Here is a 5,016-nt window from a genome sequence, read left to right as displayed (position 1 = left end):
CGTAAATCCTACACCCTAAAGCCTAAAGCTTAAACCCTAAACCCTAAAGCCTAAAGCTTAAAACCTAAACCCTAAATACAAACCCTAAACCCAACCCTATATCCTAACCCATAAAGACCAAACCCTAAACCATAAATCATAAACCCTAAACTCGAAACCATAAACCCAAAACCTAAAACCCAAAACCCAAAACACTAAACCCTAACCCACAAACACCAACCCCTAAACCCTAAACCATAAACCCTAAACCCTACATCCTAAACACTAAAACCTAAACCCTAAACCCATAACCCTAAACGTTACACCATAAACCCTAAACCCTAAATCCCAAACCCCAAACCTAAACAATAACCTACAAACACGAAACCCTAAAACCTAAACCCTAAAACCTAAACCCTAAACCATAAACCCTAAACTATAAACCCTAAAACCTAAACCTAAAACCCGAAACCTTAAACCCTGAACCATAAACCCTAAATCTAAATCCCTAAACCCTAAATCTTAAACCCTAAACCATAAACCCTAAACCCAAAACCCAAAACCCTTAACCATAAATCATAAACCATAAACCATAAACCCTAAATCGTAAACCCTAAACCATGAAACCTAAACCCTAAGCCCTAAACCACAAAACCATAAACCATAAACCATAAACCCTAAACCCGAAACCCGAAACCCCAAACCCTAAACCCTAAATCTGAAACCCAAAATCTTAAACCCTAAACACCACCCCACAAACAAAAAACCCTAAAACACAAACCCTAAACCGTAAATCCTAAACCCTAAACCCAAACCCACAAACACCAAACCCTAAACCTTAAACCATAAACACTAAACCCTAAACCATAAAACCAAAACCCAAAACCCTAAAACCTAAACATAAAACCCTAAACCCCGAACCCAAAATCATAAACCCAAAACCATAAACCCTAAATCATAAACCCTAAAACATAAACCATAAAGCCTAAACCCTAAACCCAAAACCCTAAATCATAATCCCTAAACCATAAACCATAAACCCTAAACCCCTAACCCTAAACCGTAAACCATAAACCCTACACCCTAAACCATAAAACCTAAACCCTATACCATAAACCCGAAATTACAAACCTTATACCATAAACACACAAACCCTAAACCCTAAACCTTAAACCCAAAACCCAAAACCCTAAACAACACCCCACAAACAAAAAACCCTAAAACACAAACCCTTAACACTAGACCACAAACCCTAAACCATAACCCAAAGGCCTAAACCCTAAACCCCAAATCATAAACCTTAAACCCTAAATCCTAAACATTAAACCCTAAACCCTTAAAGAGAAACACAAAACCATAAACCCAAAACGCTAATCCCCTTACCTTACACCATAATCCCTAAGGCCTAAACCCAAAACCATATAACATAAAACCTAAACCCTAAACCCTAAACAATAAACCCTTGACAATAAAACATAAACTTTTAACCATAAACCTTAAACCCCAAACCCTAAAACCTAAACAATAAAACCAAAACCCAAAATCCTAAACGATAAACCCCTAACACCAAACCCTAAACCCTAAATGCAAAACCACAAACCCAAAACCCTAAACACCAACCCATAAACACCAAACCCTAAAACACAAATCCTAAACCCTAACTCATAATCCCTAAAAAATAAACCATAAACTGTAAACCGTAAACCCTAAATCCAAAACCATAAACCGAAAACCTTAAACCCTAAACATTAAACGATAAACCATAAACTGTAAACCGTAAACCGTAAACCGTAAACCATAAACCCTTAACCCTAAACCCAAAACCCTAGATCCTAAACCTTAAATCATAAACCATAAACCCTAAACCCTAAACCATAAAACCTAAACCCTAAACCCTAAACCACAAACACTAAAACATAAACCATAAACACTAAATCCTAAACCCGAAACCCCATACCCTAAACCCTAAACACCTCCCCACAAACACAAAACCCTAAAATAAAACCCTAAACCCTAAACCCTAAACCACAAACCCAAAACCATACACCCTAAGGCTTAAACAATAACCCCAAACCATAAACCCTAAACCCTAAACCAGAAACCGTAAACACTTAACACTAAATCATAAACCCAAAAACATAAACCCTAATCCATAAAACCTAACCCCTAAACCCTATACCCTATACTTAAAACCCTAAACCCTGAACCGTAAATCATAAACCCAAAATCAAAAACCCTAAACCCTAAACCCTAAACCCTAAACCATAAACCCTAAATCATAAACCCTAAACTCGAAACCATAAACCCAAAACCTAAAACCCAAAACCCAAAACACTAAACCTTATCCCACAAACACCAACCCCTAAACCCTAAACCATAAACCCTAAATCCTACATCCTAAACACTAAAACCTAAACCCTAAACCCAAAACCCTAAACGTTACACCATAAACCCTAAACATTAAACCCCAAACCCTATACCTAAACCCTAACCTACAAACACAAAACCCTAAAACCTAAACCCTAAACCATAAACCCCAAACTATAAACCCTAAACCCTAAAACCTAAACACAAAACCCAAACCCTTAAACCCCTGAACTATAAACCCTAAATCTAAATCCCTAAACCCTAAATCTTAAACCCTAAATCATAAACCCTAAACCCAAAACCCAAAACCCAAAACCATAAACCATAAACCATAAACCATAAATACTAAACTCGAAACCCTAAACCCTAAACCCTAAATCTGAAACCCAAAATCGTAAACCCTAAACACCACCCCACAAACACAAAACCCTAAAACACAAACCCTAAACCCTAAACCATAAACACTAAATCTTAGACCATAAAACCTAAAGCATAAACACTAAACCCTAAACACTAAACCATAAACCATAAACCATAAACCATAAACACAAAACCCTAAACCCTAAACCATAAACACTAAACACTAAACCCCTAACCCTAAACCATAAACCATAAAACCTACACCCTAAACCATAAAACCTAAACCCTATACCCTAAACCCGAAATTACAAACCCTATACCATAAAGACACAAACCCTAAACTCTAAACCTAAAACCCAAAACCCAAAACCCTAAACACCACCCCATAAACAAAAAACCCTAAAACACAAACCCTTAACACTAGACCGCAAACCCTAAATCCTAAACCATAAACCCTAAACCCTACATCCTAAACACTAAAACCAAAACCCTAAACCCAAAACCTTAAATGTTACACCATAAACCCTAAACCCTAAACCCCAAACCGCAAACCTAAACCCTAACCTACAAATACAAAACCCTAAAACCTAAACCCTAAAACCTAAATCGTAAACCATAACCCTAAACCCTAAACCCAAAACCAACAAACTTAAACCCTGAACCATAAACCCTAAATCTAAATCCCTAAACCCTAAATCTTAAACCCTAAACCGTAAACCCTAAACCAAAAAACCTAAAAACCTAAACCATTAACCATAAACCATAAACCCTAAACCGTAACACTTAAACCATGAAACGTAAACCCTAAACGTTAAACCACAAAACCATAAACCATAAACCATAAACCCTAAACCCAAAACCCTAAACCCTAAACCTTAAATCTAAAACCCAAAATCCTAAACACTAAACACCCCCCACAAAAACAAAACCCTAAAACACAAACCCTAAACCGTAATCCTAAACCCTAAACCCCAACCCACAAACACCAAATCATAAACCCTAAACCATAAACACTAAACCCTAAACTATAAAACCTAAACCCAAAACCCAAAACCCTAAACCAAAAACTCCAAACCCTAAACCCAAAACCATAAACCCTAAACTGTAACCCTAAAACATAAACCATAAAGCCTAAACCCTAAACCCAAAACCCTAAATCATAATCCCTAAACCATAAACCATAAACCCTAAGCCCCTAACCCTAAACCGTAAACCATAAACCCTACACCCTAAACCATAAAACCTAAAGCCTATACCCTAAACCCGAAATTACAAACCATATACTATAAACCCACAAACCCTAAACCCTAAACCTTAAACCCAAAACCCAAAACCCTAAACACCACCCCACAAACAAAAAACAATAAAACACAAACCCTTAACACTAGACTACAAACCCTAAACCATTACCCTAAGGCCTAAACCCTAAACCCCAAAACATAAACCTTAAACCCTAAACCCTAAACATTAAACCCTAAACCCTAAAATAGAAACACAAAACCATAAACCCTAAACACTAAACCCCTTACCTTACACCATAATCCCTAAGGCCTAAACCCAAAACCACATAACATAAAACCTAAACCCTAAACCCTAAACAATAAACCCTTGACCATAAAACATAAACTTTTAACCATAAACCTTAAACCCCAAACCCTAAAACCTAAACAATAAAACCCAAACCCAAAATCCTAAACCCTAAACCCCAAACACCAAACCCTAAACCCTAAACGCAAAACCACAAACCCAAAACCCTAAACACCAACCCATAAACACCAAACCCTAAAACACAAATCCTAAACCCTAAACCCTAACCCATAATCCCTAAACCATAAACCATAAACCATAAACCTTCAATCCTAAACCATAAACCCAAAACCTTAAACCCTAAACATTAAACGAAAAACCATAAACTGTAAACCGTAAACCGTAAACCATAAACCCTAAACCCTAAACCCAAAACCCTAGATCCTAAACCTTAAACCATAAACCATAAACCCTAAATCCTAAACCATAAAACCTAAACCCTAAACCCTAAACCACAAACACTAAAACATAAACCATAAAAACTAAATCCTAAACCCGAAACCCCATACCCTAAACCCTAAACACCTCCCCACAAACACAAAACCCTAAAATACAAACCCTAAACCCTAAACCCTAAACCACAAACCTAAAACCAACCATAAACCCTAAACCCTAAACCAGAAACTGTAAACACTTAACACTAAATCATAAACCCTAATCCATAAAACCTAACCCCTAAACCCTATACCCTATACTTAAAACCCTAAACCCTAAACCCTAAAT

The sequence above is a fragment of the Arachis duranensis genome, chromosome 5 (assembly GCF_000817695.3).
Source record: "Arachis duranensis cultivar V14167 chromosome 5, aradu.V14167.gnm2.J7QH, whole genome shotgun sequence".
Classification (NCBI taxonomy): Eukaryota; Viridiplantae; Streptophyta; class Magnoliopsida; order Fabales; family Fabaceae; genus Arachis; species Arachis duranensis.
The sequence above is the reverse complement of the archived record's forward strand: the minus strand, read 5'-3'. Positions refer to the sequence as shown.